This window comes from Canis lupus, chromosome 31 (assembly GCF_003254725.2).
Source record: "Canis lupus dingo isolate Sandy chromosome 31, ASM325472v2, whole genome shotgun sequence".
NCBI classification, from domain to species: domain Eukaryota; kingdom Metazoa; phylum Chordata; class Mammalia; order Carnivora; family Canidae; genus Canis; species Canis lupus.
Genome location: NC_064273.1, coordinates 10532529 through 10557438, shown reverse-complemented (window position 1 = coordinate 10557438; position 24910 = coordinate 10532529). Strand labels below are relative to the sequence as shown.

The window sequence follows — 24910 nt, the reverse complement described above, 5'->3', positions numbered from 1 at the left end:
GTTTTAGGTCCCACGTTGGGCTCCCTGAGTGGAGCCTGCTTCTCCCTCTGCCTGTGTCTCTGCCTCTCTCTGTGTGTCTCTCATGAGCAAATAAAAAAAATTAATTTCCAACCATGTCATGAGTAATGAGAAGATTTGATATCGAAAGTAAAGTTGTAGAAGACCTGCTAAGAACTATTACAGTGTTTAGAATGGGAAGGTGACACAACGCAAACAATGATTAAGGAAAAAAAGAGAATGCATTTAAGCTGTTACAGTAGCTCATATGTGGAATAAGAAAGAGCCCACGTATGTATGGTGTTAATGTTGTTAAGCAGTGAGAAGAATGTTGAATGCAGGCCTTGATAATCCCACAATTTCTCTCCTGAAGATAAAAAGCACAGTGTCAGTGTAATTGGAGTGAGGAAAGGAGAGGCATTTGTCTCATGAAGCATGATGGGATTTTTGGAAAAAACGGGTATAGGTAGAGGTCAGTAAAAATCAAGGAAAATATATAGGCCATTAAAAACAAGATTCCATGGTGTGAATGAGGTTCTGAGTTCCAAATTTTGAATTTGGGCATCAGTTGCATAAAAACGGGTTGACTCCATGAGCAATGAGCATCTGCTTTGTGAGGTAAGAGCAAAGAGAGGTCAAGTGATAAAGGCCCGTGATAGCAGAGAGAAAAGAAATTCTGGCCAAAGAATACATGGCTTTCAAAGGGGGAAAGGTCATTATTATCAAGATAGTGAATATACAAAACTTTTAAGTCTTTGTGTGCAATAGATTTTTAAGTCTTGAATATTAGATATTCTGAAGTTTTAGACACATACAGAAGTGAAATGTCATTGTGAATAGTCCACATGGACTATTTTGCTGAGTGACGTTTCTACTGTTCTGCTCTGGGCTCACCCCTCCATATCCCAGCCCAGGTAGAGTGTGTACAGCAGTACCGTCTGATGATTCCTGCCTCCCCAGAGCTCTGCTTCCTCCCCTCCTACCCCAATCTTTCCCTCCTCCTTGTCGCTGGTACCTCACCACTTCCTCTCCTACATTCTGTCTGCCTTCCTGCCCTGGCCTGTTTCTATTCATCTCTCCCGAGAGCCTCACCATGGGGGTCCATGAGGATGTGGCAGAGACCACATGGGGAAAGCACAAAGATTTCCCATAACTAGGCAGAAACAATCTCAGGCAACATCTTTTCCCTCCCCCACCAGTGGTGGCCACGCATCTTCTCCTTGTTCTGTGGGATAGCATATGGAAGTTAACCATTCTCTGTCCAGCAGTGTCATGATTCCCTAGACCACTTCCTTTGTTCACAGAACTCCCTTGCTGTTTAAAATTAAGTGTGACTCATCAGAACAAGAAGGAAACCAGATGTGACATCTGTGGCAAGTCTACCTCTGACCACCACTGAGATATTTGGACATAAATGCTATCCATCATTTGTTGTGCTGTTATTATCTTGTGTTACAAATGCTATTTCATGATTCCCAAAAGAATTGCTTGCCTTTGTGTAGTGATTTATATTATAAAAAAAAAAATTGTGTGAGTCCTTTAGTTTGATCCTCAAGCAAGTGTTTGATCTAAGGACAATTATCCTTATTTTATGAAAGAAGTGATAAAGATCCCATGTGGCTGCATGATTTGCTTTCAAGGACACTGCATGGATGTGGCATAGCTGACTGACACCTGGTATTTTTCTCACAACGCCATGTCTTCATGTTTCCCTTGATGATAATAAATACACGGAGCATATTCTTTTCTCAGAGGCTTTTTATTGCCATTTTTATGCAAAAATATTATTTCAGTAGGGCCACTCACAAATAAGAAAATTGAGGGATCAGAATTCTAAACAAGAGTTCTGTCCATGAATTTGTGGCCAAGCTAATGCTTAAAACCAAGCTTAATGATAATTATCCCCATACTATTTTTATGGTGCATGCTGTCCTCTGGGTCTTTTTTGGTTTTGTTCCTTTTCTTTGTTCTCAGAACATATGTAAGAATGCATTACTTTGGGGTAGTCTTTATTTTGTACTACTCCTGTAACATGAGGAAATTCACATTCACGTGCCTCAGGCTAATCCTGACACATAACCCATTGACGCCATCGTCTGGCCTCTTTTCTTACAACTTGGCCCATTAGTTTTCCATCTTTCTTCCATGTTTTCAGTATAATGACTTCTTTACTACGTATGATAAATCATACTTAAGTCTCTGTGATCTAACAACAAACTTTTTAAATGTCTTTGTCCCTATCTTTTTTTTCTCACAGCCCCTCACTTTTAATGCATGGATGAATGGTGTGCCCTTTCTCTCCATTGCCTCATTTACTTTTTTAAAACAGCACTTAATTAATGTGTGTCTGATGAAAGGAAGGCATGAACTTTCTCATCAGCCCATCCATATCAAACTTTGACCCATCATTCCACTAACAGAGTTCTCGACCAAATTACTGGTGACTTCCAAAATTTCAAATTGAGTCCTTTCTTTCCCTCTTCCCCTGACTTCTCTATAATATTAGTAAGAGCCAACAACTTCATCATTTTTGAATCCTCACCCTTTCTCCGCCATGATAGCACTAAGAGTTTCTTCAAAACCCTTTGGACATCTCCATCTGCCTTGAGAAAGTAGGACAGAAGAGTCAAGAGGAAGGGCACCAGAGCCAGGCTAATGGATCCCACCACCGACTAATACTGGGCAATTCACCTAACTTCTTTGTGCCTGTTTCCTTTAAAATGAGGGTAACAATAGTATTTAACTTGTGATTTTAGGTACTACCTAATAGGGTTGTTTTGAGTATTGAAAGTGTTAATACATGTAAGGTGCTCATGGCAGTGCCCAACATCTAGTAATGACCTAGGAAACAATTTGATTACTACTATTGTTACTACTGCCAGGACCACCAGCACCACCATCATCACTATTGCTTATTTTCCTCTTGCTCTGCCTCTCTTCTTTCATTCAGAACCTACACATTGGATCTCCCTACAGCTCTTCTCTCAGCTCTCTTATGTCCTCTGAGTGGTCTCCAAAGCCGTAATATCTATTGTCAAGGCTACATGTCCACTGCACATATTTTTTATACAACTCAAATCTTTATTTTCAGCCGTTCCCATGAATTCCAGATTGGTGACTTAGTCTGGTTACCACTTACTAAACCACTACCTTTTAAAATCACTATGGTATTTTTAAGCCAAAATTCCTAAATCCAATGTCAGTATCTTCCCTCGGAATATGAATTTTAGCTCACTTATTAAGGTTGGTAATCATCGAAGCTAGAAATCCCTACTTGCTTTTTCTCCTTGCCTCCACTTCTAATTGGTATTATCATTAGGAAGTTTTATTACAAGTGAAACATAGACCTTGAGTAGAAATGGCTTAAGTATTATCATTAATTTGTTTTTTATATCTCCAGAAACTCGATTCTTGTCAGTCACTGTTTCCTCTTCCTAAAAAAGAGACTTCAAGGAAGCAGATGAGTTCAGCAATCATGCTTGTAGTTTCGGCAGCAATTAAAAGGAAGAGATTTAACAAACAAACAAACAAACAAAACAAGCAAGCTTTCCATCCTGTAGGTAGGAATTATTCCCTGACTTTCTCTTATATCCCATTAGCCAGAATGTAGTCATGTGGTTAAATGCAACCACAGAGAAAGCTTGGGAATGATGTCTATTCTAGGTGGCCTGGTTTTCATCTAAAAATTGACATAGAAGAGGAGAATAGTGTTTTCGCTTTTCTAATTTCAACTTTATTGAATTATAATTGACACATAAAATTGTAACACGTTTAAAGTGTATATCATGGTGATTATACACATACTTTGTATATGTGTTTAAAGACTCCCCTCACCTAGTTAATTAACAAACCCATCATTTGATATGTTTATCTTTTTGGTGATTTAATGAGTGGTCTCCAATATCTATTATCTTATAAATTATAATTTTAATAGTTTCCCATATTTTTCCTCTTCTCCATTGCCATTGTCACTGACCTAGTTTAATGTCATCATTCCAAAAAGGCAAATGCTATAAAATTTGGTCTCCACATTGCTGATAGATTCAACTTTCTAGAACACACACCTTATCATTGAAACTCTCATCTCAAATTCTTCCTTAACCTATCCCACACTATAATATTTGCAATTTTGTTAGAAAGGGCAAAAATTGTACTCAGTAATGAACATCAGCCTAATTATATAAACTTCACTCCCAACAGTCTTTGTACTTTGTCTTGCAGCCACATCAAATTATTTGCAATCTCTTGAGGTTGCTGTTCATTTATTTGTCTTTGTGGGTTTGTACATGCTATGTCAAAAGATCATGAAATTTTTTCCTCCCCTTTTATGTCCTTCAAAATCCAGCTCAGACATTACTTTCCTATTAGTTTTTTGCTAGTTTTTTTTTTAATGTTCTTCAAGATTCAGCTCAGATATTACTTTCCCAGTTTTGTTGTTGTTGTTTTAAATCAGGTTGAGTTGCTCTCCTTCATCTTCATCCCCCATAGATCACTGCATCTGTATACATCATACATTCTACTGCAGAACTTAATCTGTTGTCTTGTAAGAGGCATTTTATATATATTTTTCCCTCTATGACTGTGAATGCCATGGGTAACTGTTGGGCTTCTGTTTGTCTACAGTATAAGTGGGTACTCAGTAAAGGTTTGTTGAGCTGTTAAATATCTGAAGTTAAATATATTATTATATATAAGTATTATAATAATGCATGTTATGCCTGTAAAGAAAATACCTACCTCCACCAAGCAATGTTTCAAGCAAGAAGAACACAAAACTTCAGGATATTTCAATCTATACTTGAAGAATATAGTTAAATTACCTTTTACTAAATTGTCTTTTCTTAATGTTTAACAAGATTTTTGTTCTCAAAATGAAAATAATCCTGATGAGACTTAAGAAATTCTGTCATGAAATGTAAATGTTTCTAGTACAAAAGAATGCATGTTTCCAGGTGAGAGCACATTTCCCAAGGGCCCAGTGCAGTCCCCTGGTGCAGTAATCTACTACTTGTCATTCTACTGAGTTGAATAGAATCCTTCTCCAGAATGGGCTCACTTATTTAATAGGATCTGGGTCATGGATTTAAAAAAATGTAAATGCTTAAGACAAATAGAGGAACTCTGTCATTCACAATATGTTTTATTTGATGGCTACACATCTGCAGTTTCTTGAGTTTACAAATTTGATTGTTGTTTTATAATATTAAGGATATTTTTCTTGATTTATATTTTCAGTAAAATATTCCTCACTGTATGAAAGAAAGGAGATTGAATAATTTCTCACTTCAATCGTTTTGCTCCAGAATATCAGTTAAGGTACCAAACTTCCTTCACTTTATCTTGATGAATAGGAAAATTATTCCACAGACATCACAGAACTAATCACAAGAATCTCTTAGTCTCTGTATTTCATATGCCATGTTCCATTTTTTCTCATCCATTATGTCTCTAAGGTAGAATTGCCAGAAACTCAACTTGACATCATAGCATTTCTTACTCCCAGTGTGTGCCTCTATTTTGACATTCATCAAAAAATTTTGTCACTGTATGTGTGTAGGTACATGCAGGTCTTCACATATGAGCAGCAATTTGCCATACACAAAAAGCAGTTTGTCTATCCTTTGATAGTGATTTGTGTTTCACTTTGATATCTGCAGCCCCCCAAAATGTTTTCTTTCTTAACAATTAGCTAAATAGATTATCAAAAATGTGTGTATGTATATATAAACATAAACAATTAAAATCAATCTTTATAATGATCTAAACTTCTGAAATACTGTTTTCCATCCGTGTTGTAAAAACAACCTAAGAATAGACTTGCACTAAAATAACTAGAAATGGCAAATAACAATGTGAACTACCTTGCAGTTTTTGAAGGTCAAGACAAATTTTAATAATGCACAATATGATACTTGTCTAACTAATAGATTTAGCATAGCTAAATTGAAAGCACTGTTGGAATGGAAGAAAATCAGAATTTAAATTATTGAGCAATTGAGCTGTCATTAAAAATGTCAAGAATGAAGTTTATTTTCCCTGGAGAATATGCTAGTTCTACCCTGTGCTTTTTCTTTTCATTTTAAAATATATATCCAAAAGTATAGGCAAGCATATCATCCACACCATTTTTTGTGAATTTGTTTTTCTTTTTACATTTTGTTTTGGCCCAATATTTTGTATAGTACAATCAAATGAAGTATAGATAATTAAAAAGGCAAAGCCATATAAATTATTTTTTTGTGATCAATCTGCTGCAGATGCAGATATCCTTAAACATTTGACTATTTATTTATTTTTAAGTAATCTCTACACCCAGTATGGGGCTCAAACTCATGACCCAAGATCAAGAGTTGCATGCTCTACCAACTGAGCCAGTCAGGAGCCCCCCAGTTCTTCAATTATTGTTAGAATCAGCAGCAGCAAATAACTATTAAATTGCTATCAATGCCTACTCTCAAGTTTTGTGCCTAACACACTGTGAACTGGTAACAAACAATTTGTGGACAATCGTTGGTCCGTGGACCATGCATTGAGTACCACTGCTCTCACTAGGCAGAGCACATATTCTCTGACACATAAATCTTGAGTTAATCTTCTATGGTCTACCATAGTCTAGGTTGCTTAAGGGTAGAGATCAGATCACTAAGGTAATATAACCAGACTTATTACACCGAACTTTCTATATTATTCCAGATTATCAAATAGGGGTCACTGATATTTTTGTCACTAGTATTGGTTAGGCTGGCCCATCGTAGATAGACAAACTTGTTTATAGGTATAGAATGAAATTTTAAGAGCTATAAGGAATATCCAGCTATACATACCCAGATTATTTCAAGCAGGGCTAATCTAATTCATTTTTCATTCAAATGCTATATTACATTTTGAATTAAGAGACATTTTATTCCTGCAGGTAGAATTTTAGGATCAATTATAGCTAGTGTGAATTTTAGTAGGTACTTCAGTATGATTATATTAATTTAAACATAAAAATTGGGCTACTTATGCAGGAGTTGGAGTATGAAAGCGCTTCTCAATAGGCTCCTTATTTCAAGGCTTACCAGCCAAATTATAGTGTAATTGCTTTTATTTGATCTTTTCCTACCTAAAAACTGTCTTGAGGGTGCATGTTTCACTCCATTTGATTTGATCAAAGAAAGAGAAGTCCATGAGTTTTTCAAAGAACATCCAGATTCAAAGTGGTAAGGAATATTCTATGTATTTTTACTGCTCCATATGGGTAAGCAGCTTCAACTACTTTTAAAAGCAGGAAAGAAAGAAAGAAGAGACAAGAAGGAATGCACATAAGGTTTAGCTTTATAATAATTATTTAACTTCATATTTTGAAGATAAAACAAAGTATTTAGAAGAACACTACTTATATTTGCCATGATTATGTTATCAATCACATAAGGCCTTTGCCATAAAACTTAGGCTGTTTAAACATTATTTTGTGCTTATTTTTACTCCAAGTTTAGAATTCTAAATATAATTATTATTTAAAAATATTATTGCTGACAAACCTCAATTATATGCCAAAAAGTTACTTTTATTAATTTACCATAAAACAAAATTAATTCATTTGGGAACTAATAGTGATAAATGTAGCACTATCCAAGACTCTGTGATCAGAGAAATATTGAGGACCATCTTTGTTAGTTAGCCATTTTAAGTATTTCATCTATATTTCTTCTTTACATTTAATTCTCAAATAGTATCTTATGGTTTAAACCTGAAACCATACATGAATCTTTCCTGCCATAGATCTACGAGTTATTTTATTTTTGGCAAATAAAAAACAAATGAAGAACGAGAGTGATTGTTTATGTGTAATCAGGATGAATAAGAGAAAAGTAGGATAATTTTCATAATCCACACTAGCTATAAGTAGACGCACCTGCACATCTCAACCACTACTTTCAGTGCCCTGGGATTTACTCAAGGGCCTGATCTTACTCATTTAATGAACTATATGTTAATTGTTCAGCCATTTCTAGTGACTTACCAGGGTAAAGTCACTAAGTGACTTGGAATATATAATGTACTGTCTCACAACCAGACAGTAGCTACATTTTAACTGAAAAGCATGACCACCACTTATATTTAAGCAAGGAAAGGAAGGAGGGCTTTGGTTCAATTCAACAGACATTTATTAAGTGTTTATATGTTGAAGAGTATTAACACTGGCCTAAATTACTGTTATTTTGTAAGACGGTAGGAAATGGCATATAATGGACTATCAGTTTAACCTTTGTTCTCCAGGGAAATCCTGTTCAGTGAAAAACTTGTCATTTGGGCTGTCATAAGGCATCCATTTCTTACTTTAGTAAGAAATATAGGTTAATCGGGCATTTATACATTATACAGATAGCAGGCTCAGGCTGTTGAGTTGTGTGTGCTCCTGAGGCAAACAGGCTCAGGGATCATCTTCCAGATAAGACCATTTTATATGAGAGGTTTATGTGCATTGTAGAATGTCACACATTAATTTTGCTTCTTTTGCTTTATTTGTTTGTGTTCATCTTAGCTTGGATTTAAGAAAAATTTAGCCCATTGAAACTTAAATTTTAAGAGGGCATGATTACTGAAGCTCAATTTTGGGGAACATTTTATTTAATGCTGTTCAATGGGACAGAAAGGTATCCAGGATATACTTGAGGATTCATTATATTTCTTTTAATAGAAAATGTTAACATCAATTTCCAGTGGAACGCATTAGCAGCTTCAGTCTTGTAAAGTGTTTCAAATTAGAAAGAAATTCTAAAAATAAAAGAAAGGTTTATTTAGGGGAAAACATTTGCTGATTCTGTCCTTGAAACTTATATTTTGGGGAAAATTTAACTCACTGTATGAAAAAGGGAAAGGTAAAATGCTTTCAAAAAGAGAGAACCTTGCTTTCTCCATGGAGTTTAGACATGACACTAGGGCTGCCAGTAATACCTAAAGCAAATGATCAGAAATATCAGGTATGTAATTCATGCCAGGGACTCTGCTTGACACACTCTGCCCTCCCTCTTACTACCCAAAGGTGATGCTTTTTCATGGCATTAGCGGCTTGACAATATCATCCCCTTCCCACTCCACCCCCATACAAACTAATTTTCTTCATTATAAATTATCAAACAATATGCATTCAGTTCTATTTTAGGAGTATTCTATGCATATAACAGTATACATTTTATAGGAAGAGGGTATAAAGGTAGATATAACCAACTTTCAGATATAGCAAAAGAAATATATATTTCTATATTGTAAATTACAACCATTTTTCATATTCAACATGGGTTCTCTTTTGCAACTTCCCTAATTTATGAATTTTTGCTTCCCCTAAGCATATGTAGTTCTTGTTTGTTCTTGTGAAGCCCACATCTTTGGGCTTCACATTCAATGGGAAGTCTACTTAAGATACTCTCTTGTCTCCCCACTTGCATCCTCTCTCTATAAAATAAATAAATAAATCATAAAAATAAATCACAGAGTAAAGTGAATAAAAAATCTCAGCCAAAAAACTCAATAGGAAATAACAGGATTCATATTATATTTTACAACAATAATAGATTAACAATGGTAATGGTATTATCATTATCAAGATAGTCTTTAAATGGCACATTATGCTTAATGAAACATGGAAAATCACGCTTTGTTTTTGCAACATAGGGTAATAAGAACTAAATTCACATTTGTCCAATGAATAGTATGTAGTGTGCTACTGTGTATTTCCTCTTTCAGGTGTATCACTAAATAATATTAGGAATAATTCTGTCTAGCAGTAATATATGACTATGTGAAAACTTTGAATTCTACCTAGAGTATTTTAGTTTGAAAGAGAGAAAAGAGAGAGATGCGCAAAAAAAAGAAGTCAGAGCAAAGATAGTAACACTCAATAAACATTCTGTGCTCAATCTTTTTCTTCCTCAGTGCTTTACATTCTTGAACTCATTTAAACCTCTCCAAACCCTATGAAATAGAAATCATTATGCTATTTATGTAGATGAAGAAACTGAAGCACAGGGAACTCATATACCTTGCTGAAAGTGACATAAGCCACAGAATTAGGATTCAAACCCAGGTACTCAACGTCCTCTACACTGCCTCTACACTAGCAAGGATGTAGATTTGCACACACACATTGTAAGGAACTTAAATAATTTTTTTGGAGGGGGCAACAAATGTTTATAGTGTTTGGGGAATATTTGTGTGACTAGTCGATATTGATCACTTTTTTAAAATATCATTTATTTTACCATAGAAACTGAGAATATCAGAGCTAAAAGAGTCCTTAAAAATAATATATTACATTGCCTTCATTCATACTGAAAAAATAGTCACTGCATAATCAAATTTGCTACTTGCAAGGGCTACTTATACTTCTGACAATATGTTAGGAGCAAAGAGTGCATTGCAACTTTTGTGAATTGGTTTCAGTTTGGTTGATTCTAATTTAGAAGTGTTCTTAACAATCTTAATTCTCTTCCTCCCACTCAGTCTTCATGCCCAATCCCAAATAATTATGACACACTTAATACTTTCTTCTAATTAATTCATTAAACTCTTAAAGACATTTTTTTAAATCACTCAAATATCATATAACCTACCCAATCTTGTAAGACCTATTGAATTAGGAGTTCCTCCGATGTAGGAGGAACTTCAACCCATCTGGATGAGTATTGTTTCCGATTCCGCAGGCTGGAGAAATATGGTGTGATGACCCCCAAGTGCCAAGGCAGTATTGGTTTCTTCTACAATCTGTAAGTTTCTGGAGCTTTGGCAGTGCTTTAAATCAAAGAGATATTTGGCTTTTGCAATATTCCCAGAAACACATTAGGAGTGAGTTTAGCCTAGTGCAGAGAGATTGGGGGCAAAATTGTTCCTAAAATATGCCTGTAAGCTGTTATCTACAAAAAAAAAATTATATTTGTTGAAGGTATTTTTAGAGACATACATATTTAATGACACTATCAAAGACACATCCATGCATATATATTTGGCAAGAAAAAATATTTTCTTAAGGGTGTTACTGATGGCTGTGACAAAGGCTAATGAATATTATAATGAAGGAAAGAAGATAGTAATTTTTAATGGACACAAATGGTGAATTTAATTGTTTTTGATAGAAATTCTTTCAGACTGAACAAATTCAGGGAATTTGTGTGGGTTAAACAGTGAACAGGATTTAAAATAGATAATATCACTAAACTAATGTCAAACCCCACTTTCCTATCCTTGTTTATACAGAAACTTGTCTCTGAGGCATAAAAGATGATAGGACACAAGGGATAAAACTCCCTGTTGGATACACAGTAAGAAACAGTAAAGAAACAGACAAACAAAAAAGACACATAGTCCTTAAATATCATATTATGCTTATGAAAGATCTAAAATCATGCACTGATTTTGCAACATAGAGTAGCATGAATTCCAAAAGCTGTCAGAAAAATAACTTGTATTGTGCTAACATGTATTTCTTCTGTTTGGTGCATGACAGAATAATATTTGGAATAATTTTCTGATTCAGCAATATGACCGCTATGTGAAAACAGTAGAAATAATAGTTGTATGGCCTCATGCCACAAATGATTGACTTCTTTGGATATATGCTTGCCCAAAAGATTTTGAACCTTGCAGTCATTCATGAACTTGACTTTCATCAGAATTACTGGAGGGCATTTTGGGGGGGGCACCTGGTGGTTTAGTCGGTTAGTAATCTGACTTTTGATCTCAGCTCCGGTCTTGATCACAGTGTTTTGAGTTCAAGCCGACCCCTACCTCTCCCTGCCTTGCATGGAGCCTACCAAAAAATAAAAAAAAAATAAAAAAAATAAAAAAAACCAACCTGGGACATTTTTTAAATTATAAATTCTCAACCCACCTTCATAGTCTGATGTAACAGACATAATATGGACCTTAGTAATCTCTCTTTTTTTAATGTTTTCCAAATGATTCTCCTATAGTCCATCAAGACTGTTATTTAGAAACATGTATTCAGATGATCTTCCAATTGTCTAGAAAATCCAAGTTCCCATGATGTGTATGAGCTTAATTTTGGAGATTATCTCCAGTGTAAATCCAAGGAGGGATATCTCTGCACTTAACTATAGTTTCTCACTGGACTATGAATCCCTAGACAGCATGTCTCATTCATCTTTTTACCCAGGCTCTAGGACAGTATCTGACATTCAATAAATACTTAGTAAATTAAATATACCAACAAATCAACTTAACTTCTTATATTAAATAAACTATAATCTCTCTTTATATCCCTAAATTAGGAGAAATACATAAGTTAAATAGCAGATACTTTATATAGCAGAAAAATGAAACTTGTCTAGTTTGCAAAATATCAGTAATCAAAGATAAGGTAAAATGACATAAATACACAATATTTCAAGTGTCCACATACTGAGTCAAAAAAATTTAGCTAATTATAACCCAGCTTCCCTTCTCTACATCTTGTCAAATCCCCCAATTACCTGTCTTTTCCATTTGTCTGTCTCTTTCTTCTTTCTTTCTTTCTTTCTTCTTTCTTCTTTCTTTCTTTCTTCTTTCTTTCTTTCTTTCTTTCTTTTTCCCCTATTTTAGAGACAGAGTGTAGGAGATAAATTTCTTTTGGCTTTTAAATAAGGAAACATTAAAGGAACTCTGCCAATTGCTCCCTCATTCAACACACAAAGAAATAAAATTAGATCATAAAATATATTTAGTTATTTAGTTTTTATTTGATTAACTATGGGAATTATGAAATTAACTCAGGAATGTTTGTAGAGTAGAACAGAATATATAGAGAGTGCTAAATAACAGATTTACTTCATCAGGCTATGTAGCCTTATACCCATAAAGACCAACAACGATGATGAAGGCATTAGACTTATTCAGTAGTTTTGGAGTTTAAAATGATATATGACTTAATCTACTTTTGTACTGGGTCATGTGGTGATAAGCTCGTCTCAGGGACTGTTTTCTCTAAATCTTTGGTCCTCAGCCACTATTTTGAATTCTCTAGATAACTATAGACTTTAGTTTCATTTTCAATTCCTCTGTACTTTGTGGTTTACCTAACTTAAGACAGGATTTTGTCTTTGAAAAATAACGAGTTAGCTAAAAATTTAAGCAATCACTGACTCACTTTAGGAAAATCTATAAGATTTTCTATATGAAAATCTTTTTTCTATATGTGGACTCTATAAGATATCATATTTTTTTCATGGAAATTGGGAGCTGAGAAACAGATTCATGACTGTTACCTATTATTTAGAGATTTGTGACTATGAATGGCAGCCAACTTGTTTCATGGAAAGTCTGTGTCTGGCTGACTGTGACAACAGTAGATCTGAAGAGACCAGCCTTTGGTTCTATCAAAATTGGGCTGACCATGGCTGTAATTAGCAGGGAAGGGATGTGGCTGCAGATGGCTGTAAGGATATAAACCTGGCGGAAGTAATGACAGGGCTGGCGCTCAGCAGTAAGTCTTCATCATTTTTAAAAAATTTTCTTTGGTTCTTTTTTTTAATGAAAGCTCTAAACTCGGAAAACTGTAACACCTGGAGATTTGTCATAAATGTCACTGAAATATTAATCAAGTCACCAACAGAGAATAACAACTTTTGATTTTTTCTTTTATTTTACCAAGATTGTATCTCTTAAATTTTAGAAACATAATACAAAAAAAGTATTATAAATTGAGCAGGAAACTCTGCCTAACTGAAGGGTTCCTGTGATTTTTTTTCTTATTTATCTTGCAGACCAGAAGTTAGGGTGTTCTTACCGGAAACACTTAAATTATGATTCTAATAGGAGGTTGGTAGAGTCACCAGAAAATTTTAATTACAGAAGGAACTCAGATATTCGTTAAACACTGAAAAAATATAGAAAATGCAGTGAAACTACAAATTATTCCTAATCCTAACACTCAGGAAAAAACATTTTAGGGTTGTTTTTTTTTTTGCGGTTTTATTTGCATATTAAAACCTTTTTTATTTTCATTTCAGTCTTTACAAATTAAAGAACTCTGCATTTAGAAAGAAATGTATACATTGCCCAAAGTTAATACTTTTAAATTCTTAAAATATTTTCAAATAATTTATTGCATTCTAAGAAGAGAATTTAATAGTCTATCTCTTTGCGAATTTATGAAACTTATAATCAATAAGACCACAATCTGTGTAAGCTTTGGTAAGAAATCCTATGACATCAGGACATTTTTTTCATATATTTTCTCCAAGTTTTAAATTAGAATTAGATGCATCTTTAAACCAGGTTTGTTTGCATTAAAAATACTTGCACTTGGGCAGCCCGGGTGGCTCAGCGGTTAGCGCCGCCTTCAGCCCAGGGCGTGATCCTGGAGACCCGGGATTGAGTCCCACGTCAGGCTTCCCGTGTGGAGTCTGCTTCTCCCTCTGCCCCTCTGTCTCTCTGTCTTTGTCTCTCTCTCTCTCTCTCTTTCTGTGTGTGTGTGTGTGTGTGTGTGTATCATGAACAAATAAATAAAATCTTTAAAAAAATTATCTTAAAAAAATACACTTGTAGATCTAAGATTTGGGATTTTGTATATTTCTGCTTCTACAAAATACATACATTTACTGTTAAGACTTCTCCTTGCTTTCTTCTGTTGTTTTCCACTGCATCTGTTAAGTATTTTATATTTATGTAGGCCAGAGTCATCAATGTGTCTGTGCAGGAAAAAAAAATTGCATTCATTATATCAAAATGAACAATAGCAGCATGAAAGTCCTAAATACTGTTAGATGTTGACAATTTCAAGACTGTAATATAAGAGGAGTATGCTGCTGTGTTCATATAAAGAATTTGTATGAATTTTAATGCTTTAAATATCTTTTATAAGATAAACAAATCTTGTATTATTAACTCTTACTTAACTAAAAAATATCCAACCCAAAATTTTTTGTTCTTCAGAAGAGTAATGTTAAACCAAGATTACTTTTAGTGCACATTAAACATTACATAGGTTAATAAATGTCACATTACAATGGATCAGTCAATATTTAAGCCTCTTCTAAGGCAAAGTTCATGGGCTCTAGGGCAAGGGAAAAAGCTTCATAAATATTTTAATTATTTCAGAACCGGAATAAGGGTGTATTGAATGACTTGTAAACCATGGGAATTATTTTATTTTTTTATGTAGTGTCAGGAATCGATACAGACTCCTGAGATCACAGCATTTTAGAAACAGCAAATCTTGTATAGTCAGCAAACAAACTTTATGTTTGAAATTCCAATTTTTTCTTCTAAAATGTTTTGCAAATTAGAGAATGAACTTAACAGTTTGCTTTCTGGAAATTTGTGACACTTCTGGCTTCCATAGATTGTCTTGCACTGTCAATTCCATAAATTGTAAGAATCGAAAAATAGCAGTAGCACATACTTTGAATATACACTTTGTTCTGAAAGCTTTCTCATAAAATTTGCTCATTTGGCATAAGAGCAGCCAATGCTAGAGAAGAGTTTCTCTCTTCATTACTTCTTCCTATTTGTCAGAGGCACAACGAGTATTCTGAAGTTTACCACCCAAAATGGCTGGCTTTGGTCTCCTCCTAATTTGGTTATTGACCCTGGTGGCCTTGGAACTGAGAATGGCACTAGCTGAATAAATAGAATGGAGAAAGAACCAAACAGAAGCATAACAGAAGTTAGCTAAAGAATGTCAGTTTCTCTGAGACCCCCAAGTTAGAGAGGAGAGCACATTAGTGGGCCAGCCACATTTGATTGACTGAGAAGATAAGTCACCTTGGGAATTTGAGAAAAGCAATTTAAGTGCCATTAGGTTAAACAAAAGCTTCAGATTAAACATTCTATGTAGAAGTTGGTTGTTTGTTTTCAGACCAATAAAAAAAAAAAAAGCGCTTTGACTTCCAAGAGCCATTAACTCTGTTTTTGTCTGCCTACACTTCATCTCACCATTAAGAATCAGATTTTAAGGCCAAACTACAAGTTAGTAGATGAAATAACTGATCATGCTGCCATCAGATTTCTTGACTCTTTTTTCTCTTTAAATTAGTAATTCAAAAAAAAATAAAAAATAAAAAATAAAAAATAAAAAAAAATAAATAAATTAGTAATTCATTATTGCCCAGAAATATTTTAAGAAATCCTGAGGGTGCATTCTCAAACTATATAAGAAGTTCCAGAGGTTGGGTTAGCATGGTTTTGTTTGAAGTCAGGTGTTCAAAGCCAAGAGTGTCTTCCTACTCTGAGTCTCAAACCAGTGGAGATGCTAGTCTACCTCCACTTCTTCCACAACCCATCGCAGAAGTTCATGTCGAAGGCCCAGGAATAGAAGCTAATGATGCTTTTTTCAAACACACACACACACTATTAATGAACTTATTTTACCATAATTCAGACAACCAAAATTAAAGTCCATTGAAATTTAAAAAGAAGAATGGGAAAAGCCTTGAAAGGATATGGAATTGGTAAAGAAAATTTGAGATGATGATGATTTTGTTTAATTGCTTAATAATTGATGCAAAGAAGAGGGCACATGGTCCAGACAGGTGAAATGACTTCCTAAAGTTACTTAGCTAGTCAGTGACAGAGCTCAGACAAGAACACATATCACCTGACTCCATGTGAACACTCGATAGAGATGTTACCTATATAAGAGAATCTTTCTGTGACTTGTTAAATGATTTAATGTGAGAATCCTTTCCTTGCAATGTAGAGTGTATTAGTTTCCTATTGCTGCTATAGCAAATTACTACAATCTTAGTGGTTTAAGAGAGTAGAAATTTAGTCCATTCTGGAGGTCAGAGGTCCAAAATAGGTTTTAAAGTGCTAAAATCAGGGTGTCAGCAAAGTTGCATTTCTTCTAGAGAGTCTAGTGATGGATCCATTCCTTGCCTTTTCTGGTTTGTAAAGATCATCTGTATTTCTTTACCTTAATTTCAACTCTGCAAAAATAAATGCCTAAGTATTCCATGGAATAAGACCCTAGCCAGAATAATTGCATGCAACAAGTAAAATTTACAAAATTCTTATTATTTCACTGCAATTAGAAATTGCTGACGTTTTCTTTCAGAAAAATAAATTTGACCTAATCAAACTACAAATAGTTGCTATTTGATGCTCTAAATGTTAATAAATGGGATTCCTACTAGATGCTATCATTTCTTAAGACATTCAAATTTAGAAAAACATTTTTCCAAATCCTGAGAAGATATTTTACATTTTCTACAGAAGTGAAAAAACCTGAACATTTTCCATGGTTTCTAAGACTCCCAAATTACATAAATATTTTATATGAACATTAACATAAAATATAATTATTTTATTAGTATTTGAAAGTTAGAGCTTCTAATAGCAGTAGCAGTGAATGGGAAATGTGATTATGAAGTTTCTCTGCATGAGTTTAATGTTAGCCTAAAGGTTTTTCTCAAAAATATTTTAGCTCTGGTCAAATCTGGGATAGTAATCTAAATCATATGCAAACAATATACACCTGAATTTATTTTTACTTCAGTATAATATGCTGCTAGGTCAGAAACCAAGCCTAAGTGATTTTATATTCTGTGCTCCAAGGCCATACAAAGTTCTGGAATACTAATCAGTCAAGAGAAAAAAAAAATCTATCTATCATCTATCTATCTGTCATTTATCTATTAGAATGATGAGGTGGGGGAAAATAATAAATAGGAACTAGTAGTTGATACACAACTCTTTAGAGCCTTTTTACTTCTAGTAGGAAATAATTCATGAGATGGGTTTGTTTACTTTGTTTTGTTTTTAACCACCATTTTCTACTTTGTATCTTCAAAAGTTCTATGACACACAGTAGATATTCTATAAATATCTGCCTTCTGAGTCAGATCCAGCTGCCATAACAAAATAACCATAGATTGGGTGGCTTAAACAACAAAAAAATGTATTTTAGCATAGTTCTGGTGGCTAGAAGTCTAAGATTCAGGGGCCAGCATGATCAAGTTCTGTTGACAGGTCTCTTCCTGGCTTGCAGATGGCCCTCACTCCTTATGACCTCATTTATCCTTAATTAGCTCTTAAAAACCCTATCTCTATACAGTCACATTGAGGATTAGACCTTCAACATATGGATTTTGGGTGAGCATTCAGTTCATAATATTACACCCTGATGCCCTCCATTCATATTTTTCTCATATGCAAAATACATTCATTCTACCCTAGCAATCCCGAGAGTCTTAACTCATTTCACTATCAACTCTAACATCCAAACTTTAAAGTCTCATCTAAGTATATAAATCGGATATGGGATTGGACATGTGATTTATCTGGAGGCAAAATTCCTCTCTAGTTGTGAATCTGTGAAACCAGACAAGTTATTACTTCCAAAACACAATGTAGGGACAAATACTAATTAGACATTCCAAGTCCAAAAGCGATAAACTGTAAAAAAGAAAGAGGAGATAGGTCTCAAGCAAGTGCAAAACATAACAGGGCAAGTTCCATTAGACCTTAAAACTCAAGAATAACCCTCTTTGGTTTGATGGTCTGCCTTTCAGGCCTACTGGGCTGGCAACATTACTCCCAAGGCCCTAACTGGGGGGTGAGGAGGTTTAGGGTCCAGTCCCCAGGACAGAGGCCATCTGGCCAGTTGAAACCAAGTATGTAGTCCTCACAATCTCTGAATCACCTTCAGGGGCATTTCTCTCTCTTATATAATAGAGCTTATTTACAACTGAATAGCACTCTCATCCTGTCCTTTCAATTCCAAGAAGCCCTCATTCTGTCTCCACCCCCTCAGGTTCCAGCTGGCAGCATTTCTCTTGGTATAATCCTATAAATTCTTTAGCAAGTGATAGTCCAGGCATTCTCTTATACTCACAGTATTTTCTTCACAAATGCTCTCTCGCCCTCTCTTTCTCCAATATGGATACACTAAGAAATTTCCAAATCTTTAAGGGTAGGTTCCTTTTTGCCTAATCATTTCTCTTCTTCCACATTTTACTAGAAGCAGCCAGGAGGTACCAAGCTTGACTTAGAAATTTCCTCAACTAAACATCGAATTTCAATGTTTGCAAGTTCTAACTTCCACAATAAACTACAAGACAGTGCAGTGAAGTTCTTTATCAGTTTATAGCGAAAGTCACTTTCCTCAAGTTTCCAGTAATAAGTTCCTTATTTCTACCTGAGATCATACCAGAATCACCTTTAGAATTCATATTTCTAGCACGCTCCTTAGAACATTTCCAGCATCCACCCAGTTCCCAGTTCCAAAGTTGCTTCCTCATTTTCAGTTTTTTTGTTGAAGCAGCTCCACACTTCTCAGTACCAAAATCTATCTTCATCTATTCAGGATGTCATATCAAAATACCCTAGATTGGGTGGCTTAAGCCACAGAAACTTAACTTTCTCACACTTCTGAAGGCTGTAAGTACAAGATCATGGTACCAGCATGGCTGGATTCTGGTGAGAACACGCTCCTTGGCTTGAAAACATCTGCCTTCTTGTTGTGTTCACATGGCCTTTTCTGTGTGTGTGTGTGTGTGTGTGTGTGTGTGTGTAGAGAAAGTCTAGAGGGAGATTTCTTCCTCTTTATAAAAAGCCATGGATTGTATCATATTAGGATCCCACCCTCATAGCCTAATTTAATCTTAATTACATTCTAAACACTTAGTCTCCAAATATAGTCATACTAGGGGTTAAGAACTTATTTATTTATTTATTTATTTATTATTTATTTATTTTATTTTATTTTATTTTTTTTATTGATTTATGATAGTCACACAGAGAGAGAGAGAGAGAGAGGCAGAGACACAGGCAGAGGGAGAAGCAGGCTCCATGCACCGGGAGCCCGACGTGGGATTCGATCCCAGGTCTCCAGGATCACGCCCTGGGCCTAAGGCAGGCGCCAAACCACTGTGCCTCTCAGGGATCCCGTTAAGAGCTTATTATAGTAATTTTGAGGAGACACAGTTCAGTCTAGCCCATCCCACCTCACAACTCTTGGAGTATTATATGTAGGGAGCCTTAAAGAAACCTTTTAAGAAATGGATACAGGAGCACCTCAGTGGTTCAGTCCATTAAATATGTGACTCTTGATTTTTGGCTCACGTCATGATCTCAGGGTTGTGAAATCAAGGCCCAGGTCAGGCTCTGTGCTGGGCATGGAGCCTGCTTAAGAGTCTCTCTCTTCCTCTGTCCCTCTCACCTCTCTTTCACTCTCAGAGAGAGGAGAGAGAGAGAGAGAGAGAGAGAGAGAGAAGAAAAGAAATAGGTACAGAGGTAAATAGAAGAAACTTTTAAATTCTGGCTGATGGTAATTTTACTCTAGCATTTTTAACAACTGGGGTTTTGGAAAGTTCTGCAAACGGCTTGCCCTTAAATGAAGTTAAATAAAAACTAAAATTGACTCAAAGGAGACTAATCCATTATTCTTCTTTATCAATGACTATTCAAACGAATAGAAATGCAAAGAAAAGTCAAAATCCCTTTCACTAAAATAAATCCTTTTCATTCTAATGAATGTATGTAACTGGCTTCCAATGGAAGATATTTAGGCTCTCTTTAAACATTTACCATGGGAATAAATATAAAATTTTTTAAAATCTTATATTTGTTTTATGTTCAATACATCAGATCATTTCTAAACTATAATACTGAATAAGAAAGTCTGAGCTAAGACCAATATTAAAAATTGTAAACCAAGATTATCAAGTAAAATTTTGCCAACTATCACTATTTTCCTTTTTCATTTACTCAGTAGAGAGCAGAAACTTTTTGTAACTGGAGAACAAGTAGTCTAGGACATAATTCTGCATACTCAGATGCCCACAGATACTATAAAAATAGGAAAGTAGCTGAAAAGGAAGAAAGGTTTTGATATCTGGCAGCATAATCATTGAAAATTCTAATCTTCAAAAGAAAAAGGAAAGAAAATTCTAAGCTGCATGTTAATAATGTGAAAATGAATAGTGTAAATGTTTGTTTTTATCTCCTGATGATTCATTTCATATTCTCCTTTCCTCTTTGGGTGCATACAAAGAAAGATAACATATCATGGTTTCTAAAACATAAAAAAATGCAAAACAAATAATGTATTCAGCTAGAATAATAAACATGTGAGAGAGGAATAATTTAATAAGAATCTTAAATTCAAATCTAATTTACTTTGAAATTTGAATGTAAATTTAAACTGAACAAAAGCCAGGAGATTTGTTCAGCAAAAAGATCTACCAGGTGATTTCCTAGTTGTCCTTTCGTGTAAACTTCAATGCGTCTACTGAATATCCATCCCATTTCCAAATAACTTTTTTTAATTGAAAGTGCAGTGAAGAGAAACATGTAGGAAAGAGGAGAAAAATCACGTATTCATTTCTAAGTCAGTATGTACTAGGTGCCAAGTGCAATGCTCCTAAAACTTGAATGTGCATTTGGATTTCCTGGGATCTTGTTCAAAAGAAACCTCTGATTCACTCAGTCTGGGTTGGAGGTATAAGAATCTGCATTTTTAGCAAGCTCCCAGCTGAGGCCCATGGGACATCACTTTGAGTATCAAAGTGCTAGAGAACAGATGACAATCCATAAACAATCCCTGTTAAGTGTAACATCTTTCTTAGAAAAAAAAAAAAAGACAAGAAAATTCAAATTTAATAAAACATTAAAAATTTAAAAAGCATAGCAATGAAATAAGCCCACCAAACAATATATCTATAACGCCTTCTGAGATTATTTTAAGTCTAGAAGATCAAGGCTAACAAGGGCAATCAAGAAGCCAGAGCTATAGTAACAGAACAAATCTGATATGGATTGTATACAAAAAGAGACATTCTGAAGCAATAATTGAATAACAATGATAATATGATGATAATAAAGCTAATATGTTAGAGCACCTTTATACTGTCTATAATGTTTGCTCATAGTCAACTTGGATTATAATTAAATCTGACCTATTGTGTTCTAAACTGTTCAACATCTGTCCCTATGAACAAAAGATAATACTATTTTTTAAAAGTGGAAGCAAAAATAAATTAGAATATGATATCTTTAATATTTGACCAAGTAATTTTTGCTGTAGGAGATACATGCACTGGGATTCTGTTGCAAATTACTCATTATAAGACAAAGAGAAATAATAGAAGTAGTTCTCAAAGTAATGATTTAGAGCTTGAATTTTACATGTTTTCCAAGGGCCTTTATGACTATACATAATTCATGAATCTGTATTTCTGTAATGTTAGATTTTTTCCCCCCCTGGAAGTGTTTTTTAATGATTAGGTCACATGGCCAGAGCAGTCCTTTAATGTCCTTTAATGTCTCTCTTTTTCCTGGTTTATCATTTTTCCATTTTGCTTAGGAATACATTAGCCTTTGCTTTATACCCTCAAAACATCTACTTTTGCAATCAGCTTGGAACAGAAAATGAACAGAGGGACCTAATTGAATATTACGCATTTAAGATGTCTAAAACTGATAAAATTTTGAAATGAGGAATGCATATATGTATACACAATAAAGATTAAAAGATGATCAGCAAAAAAATAAATAAGAGATGATCAGCACAAAATAGAGGAATGTATACCAGCTGAACACATTTTGGTGTGTAGCCAAAAGTAGTTATTGAATATCAAAAGGAAGCATGTTGTTCCGAAATGATGCAGTTTCTATATGAAAACCAAAGCAGTTTCAGACTTCACAAATTAGTTTTAACTTACAAATAGTTCAGTAGACATGATAGTATGGTTTTTAATTTGAAAAATCAGGTTTTAGAGGCTTTCTTCTTAAAAATTCTAGAAATTTAGACATAAATTCAAATGTCAATAGTCTTTGTTTTGCCTCACAAATCATTACTACTGGTTCTCATACCTGATCCTTAGTAGCTCCAGGTTGTTCAATACTCACTTGGTAATTGGAGAAAACCAATCATTGCTGATTATACTGAATGAAAACATTTATCAGTAAAGTAAACTTGAAAGAATGTACTACAGAACAAGTACATATAAGTGTATTAATGCATTCTTTAAAAAGTTTGGACTTGGTGATACTTTAATAACACAGACTTTTTTTTTTAACACATACTTTTTAAAATGAGAATTTGGAAGGAATCTTATTTTGTTTATTACTCAGGCTTTTCTCTCCTGGGAGAGTTTTCCTATATTAATCGCTTCTGTGCTCAAATGCTTCTAATTATTAACCTGCAGGTGTCTCTAATCACTGTGTCTTCCAGCAGAGTTTTGTTCGAGGGCCATTAGCTGTGATGCTTAATTACAATACACTATATCTAGTTTTGTGTACTGTTTGATCTTTCAGATGGCTTACCAGACCTCGAAAAATAGTCATTGGCAATCATTTTCTTCATTTTCTATAATTAAACACAGTGCCCTGTATCTCTTTCTGTTAGTAAATTGGATCAGAGTATATATTCAAGAGTGAATCCTTAAAACTGAAGAGACAAAGCTCTAAAACAATACCTAATGATACTTAATCTCTAGGATATTTCAAAGCAAAGAATGTAAATTTATTCTTGTATTTTAAAATCTGAAATCTGATGTCTAAAAATGTATACAGTAACTGAATCTTGAAGTGTGCAGTGTTGTCAGAATTACTTTACATTTTAAAATGAGAAAAGCACATTTGCAACAGACTTCAAGTTAAAGGAGACTTCCATTTCTGAGCCTCATCTGCTACATTGCACTGCTTGACTTAGTGACTTCCTCAGCCATTTCCAAAATGTTCAGGAATATGTTCAATTAAAATACTTGGAATAACGTCACCATTAGGACATATTGCCACTGCAAAATTATTCTAGAGCTTCAAACTATATATCATCTATGGTACATCAGAATGAATTACATGTTGAATAAAAATCAACATGCAAATAAAGATGTTCATAGGTCAAAAGTGTTTTCCTACTCAGAGTGCTCATTTGGAACTCTGAATATGTCTTTTGACCCAGACGTGGCATCTAAATGGGGCACTATGATTATGGCCCTGACTATGACAGAAAGAAAAAAGGCAGAGCCTGATGTGTGATCAAATGTAACTCTGCCTGCTAGTTTCCATGCCTGCCCTCATAATTACTATTTGGTTTGACTCAGCAAGATCACCAGGGCATTTGTTGTGTGGTAGGTTGTTTTCTTTGTGGGTAATATTTATCTTGTTTGGTTTTTGATCTCTAAGTTTAAGTCTGGGTTTTGTTGATGCTGTTGTTGTTAGTTACAATACTGTTTCTAACAGTACAAATTCTGGTAGAGGTGAAATAAGTGTGCTGTCAGTCTGTTAATGTCACATTCAATGATCCCAAATAATCAAAATTACTTAGTATGTTTTATAGCCTCATTTACCTACCTGACTTTTACCCCTTCGTGTACAGTTGATCTTTAGCACATTTGAATAAAAAGTCATCACTCCTCCCTTAGATAATCCACTTACCCTTCTGCCCTTGGGAACCTATATTTCAAATACTCTCAAAGTGACAAAATAGTATTTATTTATTTATTTATTTATTTATTTATTTATTTGCAAAATAGTTTTTAAAACCTTTGTATTTATTTTTCTTGAAAATAACATTAGCGTTTTTAGAACCTTCAGCATCTGTTACCTGCAGCACACTAAGCAAAAAATGCATTCAAGTAACAAAAAACAAAATAAAAAAAATAAAAATAAAATAAAATAAATAAAAAAAAATAAGCAAAGACACATAGCTCTGATATAAGTAAAAAACTGAGGATATGATTAAATGATTTTCAAAATCTACCAAGAACTTTTTGGAAAGTTATTTGTATTAATTTATTCACCATTATTTACTGCATTTGTCCACTGTTAAATTTTTCTGCCCATCTATAGAAGAGATTTATTCTTGTATAGAATTTTAACCTGGGAAACTCAAATTTTATTACACTCAACTCTCATATAGAAGCTCTAAACTACTCTATCTGTGAAGGAGAATTTCAAAGATGAGTAACTCTTAAACATATTTCAAATAGTG

General features: G+C 34.3%; 1 protein-coding gene and 1 long non-coding RNA gene across 14 annotated transcripts in view; both read left to right on the top strand.

Annotated features, from left to right (window-relative positions):
• The window catches only part of ROBO2 (roundabout guidance receptor 2), a 1648622-nt gene that overhangs the window by 891454 nt on the left and 732258 nt on the right, over positions 1-24910 (top strand). The gene's annotated exons all lie outside the window — the stretch shown is intronic.
• Positions 1-24910, top strand: part of LOC112661615 (uncharacterized) — a 139237-nt gene that overhangs the window by 32598 nt on the left and 81729 nt on the right. The window contains exon 1 of one of the 2 annotated variants that reach the window (XR_007407624.1): positions 5225-5313. The exons of the other annotated variant lie outside the window; for it this stretch is intronic. This is a non-coding gene — a long non-coding RNA (uncharacterized LOC112661615). Of the gene's footprint in view, positions 1-5224; positions 5314-24910 lie in introns of those variants that run through there. 2 annotated transcript variants of the gene reach the window in all.